The following is a 26,596-nucleotide window of genomic DNA, read 5'->3' as shown; positions in this document are numbered from 1 at the left end:
TTACATAACATTTCTTGCGCATTACGGTTCGAACACTAGAACACCTATACGGATTCTCCTGCACAGTGGCAGATATGTAAATACGGGGTTTCCGTACCATTTCTTGCGCATTACGGTTCGAACACTCGAACACCTATACGGATTCTCCTGCACAGTTGCAGATATGTAAATACGGGGTTTACATACCATTTCTTGCGCATTACGGTTCGAACACTCGAACACCTATACGGATTCTCCTGCACAGTGGCAGATATGTAAATACGGGGTTTCCGTACCATTTCTTGCGCATTACGGTTCGAACACTTGAACACCTATACGGATTCTCCTGCACAGTGGCAGATATGTAAATACGGGGTTTCCGTACCATTTCTTGCGCATTACGGTTCGAACACTCGAACACCTATACGGATTCACCTGCATAGTGGCAGATATGTAAATACGGGGTTTACATACCATTTCTTGCGCATTACGGTTCGAACACTCGAACACCTATACGGATTCTCTTGCACAGTGGCAGATATGTAAATACGGGGTTTCGGGACCATTTCTTGCACATTACGGTTCGAACACTCGAACACCTATATGGATTCTCCTACACAGTGGCAGATATGTAAATACGGGGTTTACATACCATTTCTTGCGCATTACGGTTCGAACACTCGAACACCTATACGGATTCTCCTGCACAGTGGCAGATATGTAAATACGGGGTTTCGGGACCATTTCTTGCACATTACGGTTTGAACACTCGAACACCTATATGGATTCTCCTGCACAGTGGCAGATATGTAAATACGGGGTTTCCGTACCATTTCTTGCGCATTACGGTTCGAACACTCGAACACCTATACGGATTCTCCTGCACAGTGGCAGATATGTAAATACGGGGTTTACATACCATTTCTTGCGCATTACGGTTCTAACACTCGAGCACCTATACGGATTCTCCTGCACAGTGGCAGATATGTAAATACGGGGTTTCCGTACCATTTATTGCGCATTACAGTTCGAACACTCGAACACCTATACGGATTCTCCTGCACAGTGGCAGATATGTAACTACGGGGTTTACATAACATTTCTTGCGTATTACGGTTCGAACACTAGAACACCTATACGGATTCTCCTGCACAGTGGCAGATATGTAAATACGGGGTTTCCGTACCATTTCTTGCGCATTACGGTTCGAACACTCGAACACCTATACGGATTCTCCTGCATAGTGGCAGATATGTAAATACGGGGTTTACATACCATTTCTTGCGCATTACGGTTCTAACACTCGAACACCTATACGGATTCTCCTGCACAGTGGCAGATATGTAAATACGGGGTTTCCGTACCATTTCTTGCGCATTACGGTTCGAACACTTGAACACCTATACGGATTCTCCTGCACAGTGGCAGATATATAAATACGGGGTTCACATACCATTTCTTGCGCATTACGGTTCAAACACTCGAACACCTATACGGATTCTCCTGCACAGTGGCAGATATGTAAATACGGGGTTTCCGTACCATTTCTTGCGCATTACGGTTCGAACACTCGAACACCTATACGGATTCACCTGCATAGTGGCAGACATGTAAATACGGGGTTTACATACCATTTCTTGCGCATTACGGTTCGAACACTCGAACACCTATACGGATTCTCCTGCACAGTGGCAGATATGTAAATACGGGGTTTACATACCATTTCTTGCGCATTACGGTTCTAACACTCGAACACCTATACGGATTCTCCTGCACAGTGGCAGATATGTAAATACGGGGTTTCGGGACCATTTCTTGCACATTACGGTTCGAACACTCGAACACCTATATGGATTCTCCTACACAGTGGCAGATATGTAAATACGGGGTTTACATACCATTTCTTGCGCATTACGGTTCGAACACTCGAACACCTATACGGATTCTCCTGCACAGTGGCAGATATGTAAATACGGGGTTTCCGGACCATTTCTTGCACATTACGGTTTGAACACTCGAACCCCTATATGGATTCTCCTGCACAGTGGCAGATATGTAAATACGGGGTTTACATACCATTTCTTGCGCATTACGGTTCGAACACTCGAACACCTATACGGATTCTCCTGCACAGTGGCAGATATGTAAATACGGGGTTTCGGGACCATTTCTTGCACATTACGGTTTGAACACTCGAACACCTATATGGATTCTCCTGCACAGTGGCAGATATGTAAATACGGGGCTTCCGTACCATTTCTTGCGCATTACGGTTCGAACACTCGAACACCTATACGGATTCACCTGCATAGTGGCAGACATGTAAATACGGGGTTTACATACCATTTCTTGCACATTACGGTTCGAACACTCGAACACCTATACGGATTCTCCTACACAGTGGCAGATATGTAAATACGGGGTTTACATACCATTTCTTGCGCATTACGGTTCTAACACTCGAACACCTATACGGATTCTCCTGCACAGTGGCAGATATGTAAATACGGGGTTTCGGGACCATTTCTTGCACATTACGGTTCGAACACTCGAACACCTATATGGATTCTCCTACACAGTGGCAGATATGTAAATACGGGGTTTACATACCATTTCTTGCGCATTACGGTTCGAACACTCGAACACCTATACGGATTCTCCTGCACAGTGGCAGATATGTAAATACGGGGTTTCGGGACCATTTCTTGCACATTACGGTTTGAACACTCGAACACCTATATGGATTCTCCTGCACAGTGGCAGATATGTAAATACGGGGTTTCCGTACCATTTCTTGCGCATTACGGTTCGAACACTCGAACACCTATACGGATTCTCCTGCACAGTGGCAGATATGTAAAAATGGGGTTTACATACCATTTCTTGCGCATTACGGTTCTAACACTCGAACACCTATACGGATTCTCCTGCACAGTGGCAGATATGTAAATACGGGGTTTCCGTACCATTTATTGCGCATTACAGTTCGAACACTCGAACACCTATACGGATTCTCCTGCACAGTGGCAGATATGTAAATACGGGGTTTACATAACATTTCTTGCGCATTACGGTTCGAACACTAGAACACCTATACGGATTCTCCTGCACAGTGGCAGATATGTAAATACGGGGTTTCCGTACCATTTCTTGCGCATTACGGTTCGAACACTCGAACACCTATACGGATTCTCCTGCACAGTGGCAGATATGTAAATACGGGGTTTACATACCATTTCTTGCGCATTACGGTTCTAACACTCGAACACCTATACGGATTCTCCTGCACAGTGGCAGATATGTAAATACGGGGTTTCCGTACCATTTCTTGCGCATTACGGTTCGAACACTTGAACACCTATACGGATTCTCCTGCACAGTGGCAGATATGTAAATACGGGGTTTCCGTACCATTTCTTGCGCATTACGGTTCGAACACTCGAACACCTTTACGGATTCACGTGCATAGTGGCAGATATGTAAATACGGGGTTTACATACCATTTCTTGCGCATTACGGTTCGAACACTCGAACACCTATACGGATTCTCCTGCACAGTGGCAGATACGTAAATACGGGGTTTCGGGACCATTTCTTGCACATTACGGTTCGAACACTCGAACACCTATATGGATTCTCCTACACAGTGGCAGATATGTAAATACGGGGTTTACATACCATTTCTTGCGCATTACGGTTCGAACACTCGAACACCTATACGGATTCTCCTGCACAGTGGCAGATATGTAAATACGGGGTTTCGGGACCATTTCTTGCACATTACGGTTTGAACACTCGAACACCTATATGGATTCTCCTGCACAGTGGCAGATATGTAAATACGGGGTTTCCGTACCATTTCTTGCGCATTACGGTTCGAACACTCGAACACCTATACGGATTCTCCTGCACAGTGGCAGATATGTAAATACGGGGTTTACATACCATTTCTTGCGCATTACGGTTCTAACACTCGAACACCTATACGGATTCTCCTGCACAGTGGCAGATATGTAAATACGGGGTTTCCGTACCATTTATTGCGCATTACAGTTCGAACACTCGAACACCTATACGGATTCTCCGGCACAGTGGCAGATATGTAAATACGGGGTTTACATAACATTTCTTGCGCATTACGGTTCGAACACTCGAACACCTATACGGATTCTCCTGCACAGTGGCAGATATGTAAATACGGGGTTTACATACCATTTCTTGCGCATTACGGTTCTAACACTCGAACACCTATACGGATTCTCCTGCACAGTGGCAGATATGTAAATACGGGGTTTCCGTACCATTTCTTGCGCATTACGGTTCGAACACTTGAACACCTATACGGATTCTCCTGCACAGTGGCAGATATGTAAATACGGGGTTCACATACCATTTCTTGCGCATTACGGTTCAAACACTCGAACACCTATACGGATTCTCCTGCACAGTGGCAGATATGTAAATACGGGGTTTCCGTACCATTTCTTGCGCATTACGGTTCGAACACTCGAACACCTATACGGATTCACCTGTATAGTGGCAGACATGTAAATACGGGGTTTACATACCATTTCTTGCGCATTACGGTTCGAACACTCGAACACCTATACGGATTCTCCTGCACAGTGGCAGATATGTAAATACGGGGTTTACATACCATTTCTTGCGCATTACGGTTCTAACACTCGAACACCTATACGGATTCTCCTACACAGTGGCAGATATGTAAATACGGGGTTTCCGTACCATTTCTTGCGCATTACGGTTCGAACACTCGAACACCTATACGGATTCTCCTGCACAGTGGCAGATATGTAAATACGGGGTTCACATACCATTTCTTGCGCATTACGGTTCTAACACTCGAACACCTATACGGATTCTACTGCACAGTGGCAGATATGTAAATACGGGGTTTCCGTACCATTTCTTGCGCATTACGGTTCGAACACTCGAACACCTATACGGATTCACCTGCATAGTGGCAGATATGTAAATACGGGGTTTACATACCATTTCTTGCGCATTACGGTTCGAACACTCGAACACCTATACGGATTCTCCTGCACAGTGGCAGATATGTAAATACGGGGTTTCGGGACCATTTCTTGCACATTACGGTTCGAACACTCGAACACCTATATGGATTCTCCTGCACAGTGGCAGATATGTAAATACGGGGTTTGCATACCATTTCTTGCGCATTACGGTTCGAACACTCGAACACCTATACGGATTCTCCTGCACAGTGGCAGATATGTAAATACGGGGTTTACATACCATTTCTTGCGCATTACGGTTCTAACACTCGAACACCTATACGGATTCTCCTGCACAGTGGCAGATATGTAAATACGGGGTTTCCGTACCATTTCTTGCGCATTACGGTTCGAACACTTGAACACCTATACGGATTCTCCTGCACAGTGGCAGATATGTAAATACGGGGTTCACATACCATTTCTTGCGCATTACGGTTCTAACACTCGAACACCTATACGGATTCTCCTGCACAGTGGCAGATATGTAAATACGGGGTTTCCGTACCATTTCTTGCGCATTACGGTTCGAACACTCGAACACCTATACGGATTCACCTGCATAGTGGCAGACATGTAAATACGGGGTTTACATACCATTTCTTGCGCATTACGGTTCGAACACTCGAACACCTATACGGATTCTCCTGCACAGTGGCAGATATGTAAATACGGGGTTTCGGGACCATTTCTTGCACATTACGGTTCGAACACTCGAACACCTATATGGATTCTCCTACACAGTGGCAGATATGAAAATACGGGGTTTACATACCATTTCTTGCGCATTACGGTTCGAACACTCGAACACCTATACGGATTCCCCTACACAGTGGCAGATATGTAAATACGGGATTTCCGTACCATTTCTTGCGCATTACGGTTCGAACACTCGAACACCTATACGGATTCTCCTGCACAGTGGCAGATATGTAAATACGGTGTTTCCGTACCATTTCTTGCGCATTACGGTTCGAACACTCGAACACCTATACGGATTCTCCTGCACAGTGGCAGATATGTAAATACGGGGTTTCCGTACCATTTCTTGCGCATTACGGTTCGAACACTCGAACACCTATACGGATTCACCTGCATAGTGGCAGATATGTAAATACGGGGTTTACATACCATTTCTTGCGCATTACGGTTCGAACACTCGAACACCTATACGGATTCTCCTGCACAGTGGCAGATATGTAAATACGGGGTTTCGGGACCATTTCTTGCACATTACGGTTCGAACACTCGAACACCTATATGGATTCTCCTGCACAGTGGCAGATATGTGAATACGGGGTTTACATACCATTTCTTGCGCATTACGGTTCGAACACTCGAACACCTATACGGATTCCCCTGCACAGTGGCAGACATGTAAATACGGGCTTTCCGTACCATTTCTTGCGTATTACGGTTCGAACACTCGAACACCTATACGGATTCTCCTGCACAGTGGCAGATATGTAAATACGGGGCGTCCGTACCATTTCTTGCGCATTACGGTTCGAACACTCGAACACCTATACGGATTCTGCTGCACAGTGGCAGATATGTAAATACGGGGTTTACATACCATTTCTTGCGCATTACGGTTCTAACACTCGAACACCTATACGGATTCTCCTGCACAGTGGCAGATATGTAAATACGGGGTTTCCGTACCATTTCTTGCGCATTACGGTTCGAACACTCGAACACCTATACGGATTCTCCTGCACAGTGGCAGATATGTAAATACGGGGTTTACATACCATTTCTTGCGCATTACGGTTCTAACACTCGAACACCTATACGGATTCTCCTGCACAGTGGCAGATATGTAAATACGGGCTTTCCGTACCATTTCTTGCGCATTACGGTTCGAACACTTGAACACCTATACGGATTCTCCTGCACAGTGGCAGATATGTAAATACGGGGTTTCCGTAGCATTTCTTGCGCATTACGGTTCGAACACTCGAACACCTATACGGATTCACCTGCATAGTGGCAGATATGTAAATACGGGGTTTACATACCATTTCTTGCGCATTACGGTTCGAACACTCGAACACCTATACGGATTCTCCTGCACAGTGGCAGATATTTAAATACGGGGTTTCGGGACCATTTTTGCACATTACGGTTCTAACACTCGAACACCTATACGGATTCTCCTGCACAGTGGCAGATATGTAAATACGGGGTTTACATACCATTTCTTGCGCATTACGGTTCTAACACTCGAACACCTATACGGATTCTCCTACACAGTGGCAGATATGTAAATACGGGGTTTCCGTACCATTTCTTGCGCATTACGGTTCGAACACTCGAACACCTATACGGATTCTCCTGCACAGTGGCAGATATGTAAATACGGGGTTCACATACCATTTCTTGCGCATTACGGTTGTAACACTCGAACACCTATACGGATTCTACTGCACAGTGGCAGATATGTAAATACGGGGTTTCCGTACCATTTCTTGCGCATTACGGTTCGAACACTCGAACACCTATACGGATTCACCTGCATAGTGGCAGATATGTAAATACGGGGTTTACATACCATTTCTTGCGCATTACGGTTCGAACACTCGAACACCTATACGGATTCTCCTGCACAGTGGCAGATATGTAAATACGGGGTTTCGGGACCATTTCTTGCACATTACGGTTCGAACACTCGAACACCTATATGGATTCTCCTGCACAGTGGCAGATATGTAAATACGGGGTTTGCATACCATTTCTTGCGCATTACGGTTCGAACACTCGAACACCTCTACGGATTCTCCTGCACAGTGGCAGATATGTAAATACGGGGTTTACATACCATTTCTTGCGCATTACGGTTCTAACACTCAAACACCTATACGGATTCTCCTGCACAGTGGCAGATATGTAAATACGAGGTTTCCGTACCATTTCTTGCGCATTACGGTTCGAACACTTGAACACCTATACGGATTCTCCTGCACAGTGGCAGATATGTAAATACGGGGTTCACATACCATTTCTTGCGCATTACGGTTCTAACACTCGAACACCTATACGGATTCTCCTGCACAGTGGCAGATATGTAAATACGGGATTTCCGTACCATTTCTTGCGCATTACGGTTCGAACACTCGAACACCTATACGGATTCACCTGCATAGTGGCAGACATGTAAATACGGGGTTTACATACCATTTCTTGCGCATTACGGTTCGAACACTCGAACACCTATACGGATTCTCCTGCACAGTGGCAGATATGTAAATACGGGGTTTCGGGACCATTTCTTGCACATTACGGTTCGAACACTCGAACACCTATATGGATTCTCCTACACAGTGGCAGATATGAAAATACGGGGTTTACATACCATTTCTTGCGCAATACGGTTCGAACACTCGAACACCTACACGGATTCCCCTGCACAGTGGCAGATATGTAAATACGGGGTTTACATACCATTTCTTGCGCATTACGGTTCTAACACTCGAACACCTATACGGATTCTCCTGCACAGTGGCAGATATGTAAATACGAGGTTTCCGTACCATTTCTTGCGCATTACGGTTCGAACACTTGAACACCTATACGGATTATCCTGCACAGTGGCAGATATGTAAATACGGGGTTCACATACCATTTCTTGCGCATTACGGTTCTAACACTCGAACACCTATACGGATTCTCCTGCACAGTGGCAGATATGTAAATACGGGGTTTCCGTACCATTTCTTGCGCATTACGGTTCGAACACTCGAACACCTATACGGATTCACCTGCATAGTGGCAGACATGTAAATACGGGGTTTACATACCATTTCTTGCGCATTACGGTTCGAACACTCGAACACCTATACGGATTCTCCTGCACAGTGGCAGATATGTAAATACGGGGTTTCGAGACCATTTCTTGCACATTACGGTTCGAACACTCGAACACCTATATGGATTCTCCTACACAGTGGCAGATATGAAAATACGGGGTTTACATACCATTTCTTGCGCATTACGGTTCGAACACTCGAACACCTACACGGATTCCCCTGCACAGTGGCAGATATGTAAATACGGGATTTCCGTACCATTTCTTGCGCATTACGGTTCGAACACTCGAACACCTATACGGATTCTCCTGCACAGTGGCAGATATGTAAATACGGTGTTTCCGTACCATTTCTTGCGCATTACGGTTCGAACACTCGAACACCTATACGGATTCTCCTGCACAGTGGCAGATATGTAAATACGGGGTTTCCGTACCATTTCTTGCGCATTACGGTTCGAACACTCGAACACCTATATGGATTCTCCTGCACAGTGGCAGATATGTGAATACGGGGTTTACATACCATTTCTTGCGCATTACGGTTCGAACACTCGAACACCTATACGGATTCCCCTGCACAGTGGCAGATATGTAAATACGGGCTTTCCGTACCATTTCTTGCGCATTACGGTTCGAACACTCGAACACCTATACGGATTCTCCTGCACAGTGGCAGATATGTAAATACGGGGCGTCCGTACCATTTCTTGCGCATTACGGTTCGAACACTCGAACACCTATACGGATTCTGCTGCACAGTGGCAGATATGTAAATACGGGGTTTACATACCATTTCTTGCGCATTACGGTTCTAACACTCGAACACCTATACGGATTCTCCTGCACAGTGGTAGATATGTAAATACGGGGTTTCCGTACCATTTCTTGCGCATTACGGTTCGAACACTCGAACACCTATACGGATTCTTCTGCACAGTGGCAGATATGTAAATACGGGGTTTACATACCATTTCTTGCGCATTACGGTTCAAACACTCGAACACCTATACGGATTCTCCTGCACAGTGGCAGATATGTAAATACGGGGTTTCCGTAGCATTTCTTGCGCATTACGGTTCGAACACTTGAACACCTATACGGATTCTCCTGCACAGTGGCAGATATGTAAATACGGGGTTCACATACCATTTCTTGCGCATTACGGTTCTAACACTCGAACGCCTATACGGATTCTCCTGCACAGTGGCAGATATGTAAATACGGGGTTTCCGTACCATTTCTTGCGCATTACGGTTCGAACACTCGAACACCTATACGGATTCACCTGCATAGTGGCAGACATGTAAATACGGGGTTTACATACCATTTCTTGCGCATTACGGTTCGAACACTTGAACACCTATACGGATTCTCCTGCACAGTGGCAGATATGTAAATACGGGGTTTACATACCATTTCTTGCGCATTACGGTTCTAACACTCGAACACCTATACGGATTCTCCTGCACAGTGGCAGATATGTAAATACGGGGTTTCCGTACCATTTCTTGCGCATTACGGTTCGAACACTCGAACACCTATACGGATTCTTCTGCACAGTGGCAGATATGTAAATACGGGGTTTACATACCATTTCTTGCGCATTACGGTTCAAACACTCGAACACCTATACGGATTCTCCTGCACAGTGGCAGATATGTAAATACGGGGTTTCCGTACCATTTCTTGCGCATTACGGTTCGAACACTTGAACACCTATACGGATTCTCCTGTACAGTGGCAGATATGTAAATACGGGGTTTCCGTACCATTTCTTGCGCATTACGGTTCGAACACTCGAACACCTATACGGATTCACCTGCATAGTGGCAGATATGTAAATACGGGGTTTACATACCATTTCTTGCGCATTACGGTTCGAACACTCGAACACCTATACGGATTCTCCTACACAGTGGCAGATATTTAAATACGGGGTTTCGGGACCATTTCTTGCACATTACGGTTCGAACACTCGAACACCTATATGGATTCTCCTGCACAGTGGCAGATATGTGAATACGGGGTTTACATACCATTTCTTGCGCATTACGGTTCGAACACTCGAACACCTATACGGATTCCCCTGCACAGTGGCAGATATGTAAATACGGGCTTTCCGTACCATTTCTTGCGCATTACGGTTCGAACACTCGAACACCTATACGGATTCTCCTGCACAGTGGCAGATATGTAAATACGGGGTTTACATACCATTTCTTGCGCATTACGGTTCTAACACTCGAACACCTATACGGATTCTCCTGCACAGTGGCAGATATGTAAATACGGGGTTTCCGTACCATTTCTTGCGCATTACGGTTCGAACACTTGAACACCTATACGGATTCTCCTGCACAGTGGCAGATATGTAAATACGGCGTTTCCGTACCATTTCTTGCGCATTACGGTTCGAACACTCGAACACATATACGGATTCACCTGCATAGTGGCAGATATGTAAATACGGGGTTTCCGTACCATTTCTTGCGCATTACGGTTCGAACACTCGAACACCTATACGGATTCACCTGCATAGTGGCAGACATGTAAATACGGGGTTTACATACCATTTCTTGCGCATTACGGTTCGAACACTCGAACACCTATACGGATTCTCCTGCACAGTGGCAGATATGTAAATACGGGGTTTCGGGACCATTTCTTGCACATTACGGTTCGAACACTCGAACACCTATATGGATTCTCTTGCACAGTGGCAGATATGTGAATACGGGGTTTACATACCATTTCTTGCGCATTACGGTTCGAACACTCGAACACCTATACGGATTCCCCTGCACAGTGGCAGATATGTAAATACGGGCTTTCCGTACCATTTCTTGCGCATTACGGTTCGAACACTCGAACACCTATACGGATTCTCCTGCACAGTGGCAGATATGTAAATACGGGGCGTCCGTACCATTTCTTGCGCATTACGGTTCGAACACTCGAACACCTATACGGATTCTGCTGCACAGTGGCAGATATGTAAATACGGGGTTTACATACCATTTCTTGCGCATTACGGTTCTAACACTCGAACACCTATACGGATTCTCCTGCACAGTGGCAGATATGTAAATACGGGGTTTCCGTACCATTTCTTGCGCATTACGGTTCGAACACTCGAACACCTATACGGATTCTTCTGCACAGTGGCAGATAGGTAAATACGGGGTTTACATACCATTTCTTGCGCATTACGGTTCAAACACTCGAACACCTATACGGATTCTCCTGCACAGTGGCAGATATGTAAATACGGGGTTTCCGTACCATTTCTTGCGCATTACGGTTCGAACACTTGAACACCTATACGGATTCTCCTGCACAGTGGCAGATATGTAAATACGGGGTTTCCGTACCATTTCTTGCGCATTACGGTTCGAACACTCGAACACCTATACGGATTCACCTGCATAGTGGCAGATATGTAAATACGGGGTTTACATACCATTTCTTGCGCATTACGGTTCGAACACTCGAACACCTATACGGATTCTCCTACACAGTGGCAGATATTTAAATACGGGGTTTCGGGACCATTTCTTGCACATTACGGTTCGAACACTCGAACACCTATATGGATTCTCCTGCACAGTGGCAGATATGTGAATACGGGGTTTACATACCATTTCTTGCGCATTACGGTTCGAACACTCGAACACCTATACGGATTCCCCTGCACAGTGGCAGATATGTAAATACGGGCTTTCCGTACCATTTCTTGCGCATTACGGTTCGAACACTCGAACACCTATACGGATTCTCCTGCACAGTGGCAGATATGTAAATACGGGCTTTCCGTACCATTTCTTGCGCATTACGGTTCGAACACTCGAACACCTATACGGATTCTCCTGCACAGTGGCAGATATGTAAATACGGGGCGTCCGTACCATTTCTTGCGCATTACGGTTCGAACACTCGAACACCTATACGGATTCACCTGCATAGTGGCAGATATGTAAATACGGGGTTTACATACCATTTCTTGCGCATTACGGTTCGAACACTCGAACACCTATACGGATTCTCCTACACAGTGGCAGATATTTAAATACGGGGTTTCGGGACCATTTCTTGCACATTACGGTTCGAACACTCGAACACCTATATGGATTCTCCTGCACAGTGGCAGATATGTGAATACGGGGTTTACATACCATTTCTTGCGCATTACGGTTCGAACACTCGAACACCTATACGGATTCCCCTGCACAGTGGCAGATATGTAAATACGGGCTTTCCGTACCATTTCTTGCGCATTACGGTTCGAACACTCGAACACCTATACGGATTCTCCTGCACAGTGGCAGATATGTAAATACGGGGTTTACATACCATTTCTTGCGCATTACGGTTCTAACACTCGAACACCTATACGGATTCTCCTGCACAGTGGCAGATATGTAAATACGGGGTTTCCGTACCATTTCTTGCGCATTACGGTTCGAACACTTGAACACCTATACGGATTCTCCTGCACAGTGGCAGATATGTAAATACGGCGTTTCCGTACCATTTCTTGCGCATTACGGTTCGAACACTCGAACACATATACGGATTCACCTGCATAGTGGCAGATATGTAAATACGGGGTTTCCGTACCATTTCTTGCGCATTACGGTTCGAACACTCGAACACCTATACGGATTCACCTGCATAGTGGCAGACATGTAAATACGGGGTTTACATACCATTTCTTGCGCATTACGGTTCGAACACTCGAACACCTATACGGATTCTCCTGCACAGTGGCAGATATGTAAATACGGGGTTTCGGGACCATTTCTTGCACATTACGGTTCGAACACTCGAACACCTATATGGATTCTCTTGCACAGTGGCAGATATGTGAATACGGGGTTTACATACCATTTCTTGCGCATTACGGTTCGAACACTCGAACACCTATACGGATTCCCCTGCACAGTGGCAGATATGTAAATACGGGCTTTCCGTACCATTTCTTGCGCATTACGGTTCGAACACTCGAACACCTATACGGATTCTCCTGCACAGTGGCAGATATGTAAATACGGGGCGTCCGTACCATTTCTTGCGCATTACGGTTCGAACACTCGAACACCTATACGGATTCTGCTGCACAGTGGCAGATATGTAAATACGGGGTTTACATACCATTTCTTGCGCATTACGGTTCTAACACTCGAACACCTATACGGATTCTCCTGCACAGTGGCAGATATGTAAATACGGGGTTTCCGTACCATTTCTTGCGCATTACGGTTCGAACACTCGAACACCTATACGGATTCTTCTGCACAGTGGCAGATAGGTAAATACGGGGTTTACATACCATTTCTTGCGCATTACGGTTCAAACACTCGAACACCTATACGGATTCTCCTGCACAGTGGCAGATATGTAAATACGGGGTTTCCGTACCATTTCTTGCGCATTACGGTTCGAACACTTGAACACCTATACGGATTCTCCTGCACAGTGGCAGATATGTAAATACGGGGTTTCCGTACCATTTCTTGCGCATTACGGTTCGAACACTCGAACACCTATACGGATTCACCTGCATAGTGGCAGATATGTAAATACGGGGTTTACATACCATTTCTTGCGCATTACGGTTCGAACACTCGAACACCTATACGGATTCTCCTACACAGTGGCAGATATTTAAATACGGGGTTTCGGGACCATTTCTTGCACATTACGGTTCGAACACTCGAACACCTATATGGATTCTCCTGCACAGTGGCAGATATGTGAATACGGGGTTTACATACCATTTCTTGCGCATTACGGTTCGAACACTCGAACACCTATACGGATTCCCCTGCACAGTGGCAGATATGTAAATACGGGCTTTCCGTACCATTTCTTGCGCATTACGGTTCGAACACTCGAACACCTATACGGATTCTCCTGCACAGTGGCAGATATGTAAATACGGGCTTTCCGTACCATTTCTTGCGCATTACGGTTCGAACACTCGAACACCTATACGGATTCTCCTGCACAGTGGCAGATATGTAAATACGGGGCGTCCGTACCATTTCTTGCGCATTACGGTTCGAACACTCGAACACCTATACGGATTCTGCTGCACAGTGGCAGATATGTAAATACGGGGTTTACATACCATTTCTTGCGCATTACGGTTCTAACACTCGAACACCTATACGGATTCTCCTGCACAGTGGCAGACATGTAAATACGGGGTTTCCGTACCATTTCTTGCGCATTACGGTTCGAACACTCGAACACCTATACGGATTCTTCTGCACAGTGGCAGATATGTAAATACGGGGTTTACATACCATTTCTTGCGCATTACGGTTCAAACACTCGAACACCTATACGGATTCTCCTGCACAGTGGCAGATATGTAAATACGGGGTTTCCGTACCATTTCTTGCGCATTACGGTTCGAACACTTGAACACCTATACGGATTCTTCTGCACAGTGGCAGATATGTAAATACGGGGTTTACATACCATTTCTTGCGCATTACGGTTCAAACACTCGAACACCTATACGGATTCTCCTGCACAGTGGCAGATATGTAAATACGGGGTTTCCGTACCATTTCTTGCGCATTACGGTTCGAACACTTGAACACCTATACGGATTGTCCTGTACAGTGGCAGATATGTAAATACGGGGTTTCCGTACCATTTCTTGCGCATTACGGTTCGAACACTCGAACACCTATACGGATTCACCTGCATAGTGGCAGATATGTAAATACGGGGTTTACATACCATTTCTTGCGCATTACGGTTCGAACACTCGAACACCTATACGGATTCTCCTACACAGTGGCAGATATTTAAATACGGGGTTTCGGGACCATTTCTTACACATTACGGTTCGAACACTCGAACACCTATATGGATTCTCCTGCACAGTGGCAGATATGTGAATACGGGGTTTACATACCATTTCTTGCGCATTACGGTTCGAACACTCGAACACCTATACGGATTCCCCTGCACAGTGGCAGATATGTAAATACGGGCTTTCCGTACCATTTCTTGCGCATTACGGTTCGAACACTCGAACACCTATACGGATTCTCCTGCACAGTGGCAGATATGTAAATACGGGGTTTACATACCATTTCTTGCGCATTACGGTTCTAACACTCGAACACCTATACGGATTCTCCTGCACAGTGGCAGATATGTAAATACGGGGTTTCCGTACCATTTCTTGCGCATTACGGTTCGAACACTTGAACACCTATACGGATTCTCCTGCACAGTGGCAGATATGTAAATACGGCGTTTCCGTACCATTTCTTGCGCATTACGGTTCGAACACTCGAACACATATACGGATTCACCTGCATAGTGGCAGATATGTAAATACGGGGTTTCCGTACCATTTCTTGCGCATTACGGTTCGAACACTCGAACACCTATACGGAATCACCTGCATAGTGGCAGACATGTAAATACGGGGTTTACATACCATTTCTTGCGCATTACGGTTCGAACACTCGAACACCTATACGGATTCTCCTGCACAGTGGCAGATATGTAAATACGGGGTTTCGGGACCATTTCTTGCACATTACGGTTCGAACACTCGAACACCTATATGGATTCTCTTGCACAGTGGCAGATATGTGAATACGGGGTTTACATACCATTTCTTGCGCATTACGGTTCGAACACTCGAACACCTATACGGATTCCCCTGCACAGTGGCAGATATGTAAATACGGGCTTTCCGTACCATTTCTTGCGCATTACGGTTCGAACACTCGAACACCTATACGGATTCTCCTGCACAGTGGCAGATATGTAAATACGGGGCGTCCGTACCATTTCTTGCGCATTACGGTTCGAACACTCGAACACCTATACGGATTCTGCTGCACAGTGGCAGATATGTAAATACGGGGTTTACATACCATTTCTTGCGCATTACGGTTCTAACACTCGAACACCTATACGGATTCTCCTGCACAGTGGCAGATATGTAAATACGGGGTTTCCGTACCATTTCTTGCGCATTACGGTTCGAACACTCGAACACCTATACGGATTCTTCTGCACAGTGGCAGATAGGTAAATACGGGGTTTACATACCATTTCTTGCGCATTACGGTTCAAACACTCGAACACCTATACGGATTCTCCTGCACAGTGGCAGATATGTAAATACGGGGTTTCCGTACCATTTCATGCGCATTACGGTTCGAACACTTGAACACCTATACGGATTCTCCTGCACAGTGGCAGATATGTAAATACGGGGTTTCCGTACCATTTCTTGCGCATTACGGTTCGAACACTCGAACACCTATACGGATTCACCTGCATAGTGGCAGATATGTAAATACGGGGTTTACATACCATTTCTTGCGCATTACGGTTCGAACACTCGAACACCTATACGGATTCTCCTACACAGTGGCAGATATTTAAATACGGGGTTTCGGGACCATTTCTTGCACATTACGGTTCGAACACTCGAACACCTATATGGATTCTCCTGCACAGTGGCAGATATGTGAATACGGGGTTTACATACCATTTCTTGCGCATTACGGTTCGAACACTCGAACACCTATACGGATTCCCCTGCACAGTGGCAGATATGTAAATACGGGCTTTCCGTACCATTTCTTGCGCATTACGGTTCGAACACTCGAACACCTATACGGATTCTCCTGCACAGTGGCAGATATGTAAATACGGGCTTTCCGTACCATTTCTTGGGCATTACGGTTCGAACACTCGAACACCTATACGGATTCTCCTGCACAGTGGCAGATATGTAAATACGGGGCGTCCGTACCATTTCTTGCGCATTACGGTTCGAACACTCGAACACCTATACGGATTCTGCTGCACAGTGGCAGATATGTAAATACGGGGTTTACATACCATTTCTTGCGCATTACGGTTCTAACACTCGAACACCTATACGGATTCTCCTGCACAGTGGCAGATACGTAAATACGGGGTTTCCGTACCATTTCTTGCGCATTACGGTTCGAACACTCGAACACCTATACGGATTCTTCTGCACAGTGGCAGATAGGTAAATACGGGGTTTACATACCATTTCTTGCGCATTACGGTTCAAACACTCGAACACCTATACGGATTCTCCTGCACAGTGGCAGATATGTAAATACGGGGTTTCCGTACCATTTCATGCGCATTACGGTTCGAACACTTGAACACCTATACGGATTCTCCTGCACAGTGGCAGATATGTAAATACGGGGTTTCCGTACCATTTCTTGCGCATTACGGTTCGAACACTCGAACACCTATACGGATTCACCTGCATAGTGGCAGATATGTAAATACGGGGTTTACATACCATTTCTTGCGCATTACGGTTCGAACACTCGAACACCTATACGGATTCTCCTACACAGTGGCAGATATTTAAATACGGGGTTTCGGGACCATTTCTTGCACATTACGGTTCGAACACTCGAACACCTATATGGATTCTCCTGCACAGTGGCAGATATGTGAATACGGGGTTTACATACCATTTCTTGCGCATTACGGTTCGAACACTCGAACACCTATACGGATTCCCCTGCACAGTGGCAGATATGTAAATACGGGCTTTCCGTACCATTTCTTGCGCATTACGGTTCGAACACTCGAACACCTATACGGATTCTCCTGCACAGTGGCAGATATGTAAATACGGGCTTTCCGTACCATTTCTTGGGCATTACGGTTCGAACACTCGAACACCTATACGGATTCTCCTGCACAGTGGCAGACATGTAAATACGGGGCGTCCGTACCATTTCTTGCGCATTACGGTTCGAACACTCGAACACCTATACGGATTCTGCTGCACAGTGGCAGATATGTAAATACGGGGTTTACATACCATTTCTTGCGCATTACGGTTCTAACACTCGAACACCTATACGGATTCTCCTGCACAGTGGCAGACATGTAAATACGGGGTTTCCGTACCATTTCTTGCGCATTACGGTTCGAACACTCGAACACCTATACGGATTCTTCTGCACAGTGGCAGATATGTAAATACGGGGTTTACATACCATTTCTTGCGCATTACGGTTCAAACACTCGAACACCTATACGGATTCTCCTGCACAGTGGCAGATATGTAAATACGGGGTTTCCGTACCATTTCTTGCGCATTACGGTTCGAACACTTGAACACCTATACGGATTCTTCTGCACAGTGGCAGATATGTAAATACGGGGTTTACATACCATTTCTTGCGCATTACGCTTCAAACACTCGAACACCTATACGGATTCTCCTGCACAGTGGCAGATATGTAAATACGGGGTTTCCGTACCATTTCTTGCGCATTACGGTTCGAACACTTGAACACCTATACGGATTCTCCTGTACAGTGGCAGATATGTAAATACGGGGTTTCCGTACCATTTCTTGCGCATTACGGTTCGAACACTCGAACACCTATACGGATTCACCTGCATAGTGGCAGATATGTAAATACGGGGTTTACATACCATTTCTTGCGCATTACGGTTCGAACACTCGAACACCTATACGGATTCTCCTACACAGTGGCAGATATTTAAATACGGGGTTTCGGGACCATTTCTTGCACATTACGGTTCGAACACTCGAACACCTATATGGATTCTCCTGCACAGTGGCAGATATGTGAATACGGGGTTTACATACCATTTCTTGCGCATTACGGTTCGAACACTCGAACACCTATACGGATTCCCCTGCACAGTGGCAGATATGTAAATACGGGCTTTCCGTACCATTTCTTGCGCATTACGGTTCGAACACTCGAACACCTATACGGATTCTCCTGCACAGTGGCAGATATGTAAATACGGGGTTTACATACCATTTCTTGCGCATTACGGTTCTAACACTCGAACACCTATACGGATTCTCCTGCACAGTGGCAGATATGTAAATACGGGGTTTCCGTACCATTTCTTGCGCATTACGGTTCGAACACTTGAACACCTATACGGATTCTCCTGCACAGTGGCAGATATGTAAATACGGGGTTTCCGTACCATTTCTTGCGCATTACGGTTCGAACACTCGAACACCTATACGGATTCACCTGCATAGTGGCAGATATGTAAATACGGGGTTTCCGTACCATTTCTTGCGCATTACGGTTCGAACACTCGAACACCTATACGGATTCACCTGCATAGTGGCAGACATGTAAATACGGGGTTTACATACCATTTCTTGCGCATTACGGTTCGAACACTCGAACACCTATACGGATTCTCCTGCACAGTGGCAGATATGTAAATACGGGGTTTCGGGACCATTTCTTGCACATTACGGTTCGAACACTCGAACACCTATATGGATTCTCCTGCACAGTGGCAGATATGTGAATACGGGGTTTACATACCATTTCTTGCGCATTACGGTTCGAACACTCGAACACCTATACGGATTCCCCTGCACAGTGGCAGATATGTAAATACGGGCTTTCCGTACCATTTCTTGCGCATTACGGTTCGAACACTCGAACACCTATACGGATTCTCCTGCACAGTGGCAGATATGTAAATACGGGGCGTCCGTACCATTTCTTGCGCATTACGGTTCGAACACTCGAACACCTATACGGATTCTGCTGCACAGTGGCAGATATGTAAATACGGGGTTTACATACCATTTCTTGCGCATTACGGTTCTAACACTCGAACACCTATACGGATTCTCCTGCACAGTGGCAGATATGTAAATACGGGGTTCCCGTACCATTTCTTGCGCATTACGGTTCGAACACTCGAACACCTATACGGATTCTTCTGCACAGTGGCAGATAGGTAAATACGGGGTTTACATACCATTTCTTGCGCATTACGGTTCAAACACTCGAACACCTATACGGATTCTCCTGCACAGTGGCAGATATGTAAATACGGGGTTTCCGTACCATTTCTTGCGCATTACGGTTCGAACACTTGAACACCTATACGGATTCTCCTGCACAGTGGCAGATATGTAAATACGGGGTTTCCGTACCATTTCTTGCGCATTACGGTTCGAACACTCGAACACCTATACGGATTCACCTGCATAGTGGCAGATATGTAAATACGGGGTTTACATACCATTTCTTGCGCATTACGGTTCGAACACTCGAACACCTATACGGATTCTCCTACACAGTGGCAGATATTTAAATACGGGGTTTCGGGACCATTTCTTGCACATTACGGTTCGAACACTCGAACACCTATATGGATTCTCCTGCACAGTGGCAGATATGTGAATACGGGGTTTACATACCATTTCTTGCGCATTACGGTTCGAACACTCGAACACCTATACGGATTCCCCTGCACAGTGGCAGATATGTAAATACGGGCTTTCCGTACCATTTCTTACGCATTACGGTTCGAACACTCGAACACCTATACGGATTCTCCTGCACAGCGGCAGATATGTAAATACGGGCTTTCCGTACCATTTCTTGCGCATTACGGTTCGAACACTCGAACACCTATACGGATTCTCCTGCACAGTGGCAGATATGTAAATACGGGGCGTCCGTACCATTTCTTGCGCATTACGGTTCGAACACTCGAACACCTATACGGATTCTGCTGCACAGTGGCAGATATGTAAATACGGGGTTTACATACCATTTCTTGCGCATTACGGTTCTAACACTCGAACACCTATACGGATTCTCCTGCACAGTGGCAGATATGTAAATACGGGGTTTCCGTAGCATTTCTTGCGCATTACGGTTCGAACACTTGAACACCTATACGGATTCTCCTGCACAGTGGCAGATATGTAAATACGGGGTTCACATACCATTTCTTGCGCATTACGGTTCTAACACTCGAACACCTATACGGATTCTCCTGCACAGTGGCAGATATGTAAATACGGGGTTTCCGTACCATTTCTTGCGCATTACGGTTCGAACACTTGAACACCTATACGGATTCTCCTGCACAGTGGCAGATATGTAAATACGGGGTTTCCGTACCATTTCTTGCGCATTACGGTTCGAACACTCGAACACCTATACGGATTCACCTGCATAGTGGCAGATATGTAAATACGGGGTTTACATACCATTTCTTGCGCATTACGGTTCGAACACTCGAACACCTATACGGATTCTCCTACACAGTGGCAGATATTTAAATACGGGGTTTCGGGACCATTTCTTGCACATTACGGTTCGAACACTCGAACACCTATATGGATTCTCCTGCACAGTGGCAGATATGTGAATACGGGGTTTACATACCATTTCTTGCGCATTACGGTTCGAACACTCGAACACCTATACGGATTCCCCTGCACAGTGGCAGATATGTAAATACGGGCTTTCCGTACCATTTCTTGCGCATTACGGTTCGAACACTCGAACACCTATACGGATTCTCCTGCACAGTGGCAGATATGTAAATACGGGCTTTCCGTACCATTTCTTGCGCATTACGGTTCGAACACTCGAACACCTATACGGATTCTCCTGCACAGTGGCAGATATGTAAATACGGGGTTTCGGGACCATTTCTTGCACATTACGGTTTGAACACTCGAACACCTATATGGATTCTCCTGCACAGTGGAAGATATGTAAATACGGGGTTTCCGTACCATTTCTTGCGCATTACGGTTCGAACACTCGAACACCTATACGGATTCTCCTGCACAGTGGCAGATATGTAAATACGGGTTTACATACCATTTCTTACGCATTACGGTTCTAACACTCGAACACCTATACGGATTCTCCTGCACAGTGGCAGATATGTAAATACGGGGTTTCCGTACCATTTCTTGCGCATTACAGTTCGAACACTCGAACACCTATACGGATTATCCTGCACAGTGGCAGATATGTAAATACGGGGTTTACATAACATTTCTTGCGCATTACGGTTCGAACACTAGAACACCTATACGGATTCTCCTGCACAGTGGCAGATATGTAAATACGGGGTTTCCGTACCATTTCTTGCGCATTACGGTTCGAACACTCGAACACCTATACGGATTCTCCTGCACAGTGGCAGATATGTAAATACGGGGTTTACATACCATTTCTTGCGCATTACGGTTCTAACACTCGAACACCTATACGGATTCTCCTGCACAGTGGCAGATATGTAAATACGGGGTTTCCGTAGCATTTCTTGCGCATTACGGTTCGAACACTTGAACACCTATACGGATTCTCCTGCACAGTGGCAGATATGTAAATACGGGGTTCACATACCATTTCTTGCGCATTACGGTTCGAACACTCGAACACCTATACGGATTCTCCTGCACAGTGGCAGATATGTAAATACGGGCTTTCCGTACCATTTCTTGCGCATTACGGTTCGAACACTCGAACACCTATACGGATTCTCCTGCACAGTGGCAGATATGTAAATACGGGGCGTCCGTACCATTTCTTGCGCATTACGGTTCGAACACTCGAACACCTATACGGATTCTGCTGCACAGTGGCAGATATGTAAATACGGGGTTTACATACCATTTCTTGCGCATTACGGTTCTAACACTCGAACACCTATACGGATTCTCCTGCACAGTGGCAGATATGTAAATACGGGGTTTCCGTACCATTTCTTGCGCATTACGGTTCGAACACTCGAACACCTATACGGATTCTTCTGCACAGTGGCAGATATGTAAATACGGGGTTTACATACCATTTCTTGCGCATTACGGTTCAAACACTCGAACACCTATACGGATTCTCCTGCACAGTGGCAGATATGTAAATACGGGGTTTCCGTACCATTTCTTGCGCATTACGGTTCGAACACTTGAACACCTATACGGATTCTCCTGCACAGTGGCAGATATGTAAATACGGGGTTTCCGTACCATTTCTTGCGCATTACGGTTCGAACACTCGAACACCTATACGGATTCACCTGCATAGTGGCAGATATGTAAATACGGGGTTTACATACCATTTCTTGCGCATTACGGTTCGAACACTCGAACACCTATACGGATTCTCCTACACAGTGGCAGATATTTAAATACGGGGTTTCGGGACCATTTCTTGCACATTACGGTTCGAACACTCGAACACCTATATGGATTCTCCTGCACAGTGGCAGATATGTGAATACGGGGTTTACATACCATTTCTTGCGCATTACGGTTCGAACACTCGAACACCTATACGGATTCCCCTGCACAGTGGCAGATATGTAAATACGGGCTTTCCGTACCATTTCTTGCGCATTACGGTTCGAACACTCGAACACCTATACGAATTCTCCTGCACAGTGGCAGATATGTAAATACGGGGCGTCCGTACCATTTCTTGCGCATTACGGTTCGAACACTCGAACACCTATACGGATTCTGCTGCACAGTGGCAGATATGTAAATACGGGGTTTACATACCATTTCTTGCGCATTACGGTTCTAACACTCGAACACCTATACGGATTCTCCTGCAAGTGGCAGATATGTAAATACGGGGTTTCCGTAACATTTCTTGCGCATTACGGTTCGAACACTCGAACACCTATACGGATTCTCCTGCACAGTGGCAGATATGTGAATACGGGGTTTACATACCATTTCTTGCGCATTACGGTTCTAACACTCGAACACCTAAACGGATTCTCCTGCACAGTGGCAGATATGTAAATACGGGGTTTCCGTACCATTTCTTGCGCATTACGGTTCGAACACTTGAACACCTATACGGATTCTCCTGCACAGTGGCAGATATGTAAATACGGGGTTTCCGTACCATTTCTTGCGCATTACGGTTCGAACACTCGAACACCTATACGGATTCACCTCCATAGTGGCAGATATGTAAATACTTGATTTACATACCATTTCTTGCGCATTACGGTTCGAACACTCGAACACCTATACGTATTCTCCTGCACAGTGGCAGATATTTAAATACGGGGTTTCGGGACCATTTCTTGCACATTACGGTTCGAACACTCGAACACCTATATGGATTCTCCTACACAGTGGCAGATATGTAAATACGGGGTTTACATACCATTTCTTGCGCATTACGGTTCGAACACTCGAACACCTATACGGATTCTCCTGCACAGTGGCAGATATGTAAATACGGGGTTTCGGGACCATTTCTTGCACATTACGGTTTGAACACTCGAACACCTATATGGATTCTCCTGCACAGTGGCAGATATGTAAATACGGGGTTTCCGTACCATTTGTTGCGCATTACGGTTCGAACACTCGAACACCAATACGGATTCTCCTGCACAGTGGCAGATATGTAAATACGGGTTTACATACCATTTCTTGCGCATTACGGTTCTAACACTCGAACACCTATACGGATTCTCCTGCACAGTGGCAGATATGTAAATACGGGGTTTCCGTACCATTTCTTGCGCATTACAGTTCGAACACTCGAACACCTATACGGATTATCCTGCACAGTGGCAGATATGTAAATACGGGGTTTACATAACATTTCTTGCGCATTACGGTTCGAACACTAGAACACCTATACGGATTCTCCTGCACAGTGGCAGATATGTAAATACGGGGTTTCCGTACCATTTCTTGCGCATTACGGTTCGAACACTCGAACACCTATACGGATTCTCCTGCACAGTGGCAGATATGTAAATACGGGGTTTACATACCATTTCTTGCGCATTACGGTTCTAACACTCGAACACCTATACGGATTCTCCTGCACAGTGGCAGATATGTAAATACGGGGTTTCCGTAGCATTTCTTGCGCATTACGGTTCGAACACTTGAACACCTATACGGATTCTCCTGCACAGTGGCAGATATGTAAATACGGGGTTCACATACCATTTCTTGCGCATTACGGTTCTAACACTCGAACACCTATACGGATTCTCCTGCACAGTGGCAGATATGTAAATACGGGGTTTCCGTACCATTTCTTGCGCATTACGGTTCGAACACTCGAACACCTATACGGATTCACCTGCATAGTGGCAGACATGTAAATACGGGGTTTACATACCATTTCTTGCGCATTACGGTTCGAACACTTGAACACCTATACGGATTCTCCTGCACAGTGGCAGATATGTAAATACGGGGTTTACATACCATTTCTTGCGCATTACGGTTCTAACACTCGAACACCTATACGGATTCTCCTGCACAGTGGCAGATATGTAAATACGGGGTTTCCGTACCATTTCTTGCGCATTACGGTTCGAACACTCGAACACCTATACGGATTCACCTGCATAGTGGCAGATATGTAAATACGGGGTTTACATACCATTTCTTGCGCATTACGGTTCGAACACTCGAACACCTATACGGATTCTCCTGCACAGTGGCAGATATTTAAATACGGGGTTTCGGGACCATTTCTTGCACATTACGGTTCGAACACTCGAACACCTATATGGATTCTCCTACACAGTGGCAGATATGTAAATACGGGGTTTACATACCATTTCTTGCGCATTACGGTTCGAACACTCGAACACCTATACGGATTCTCCTGCACAGTGGCAGATATGTAAATACGGGGTTTCGGGACCATTTCTTGCACATTACGGTTTGAACACTCGAACACCTATATGGATTCTCCTGCACAGTGGAAGATATGTAAATACGGGGTTTCCGTACCATTTCTTGCGCATTACGGTTCGAACACTCGAACACCTATACGGATTCTCCTGCACAGTGGCAGATATGTAAATACGGGTTTACATACCATTTCTTGCGCATTACGGTTCTAACACTCGAACACCTATACGGATTCTCCTGCACAGTGGCAGATATGTA

Source organism: Camellia sinensis, unplaced genomic scaffold (genome assembly GCF_055761805.1).
Source record: "Camellia sinensis isolate YWXY unplaced genomic scaffold, ASM5576180v1 Unanchor4, whole genome shotgun sequence".
Lineage (NCBI taxonomy): Eukaryota > Viridiplantae > Streptophyta > Magnoliopsida > Ericales > Theaceae > Camellia > Camellia sinensis.
Note: the sequence above shows the minus strand (reverse complement) of the source record.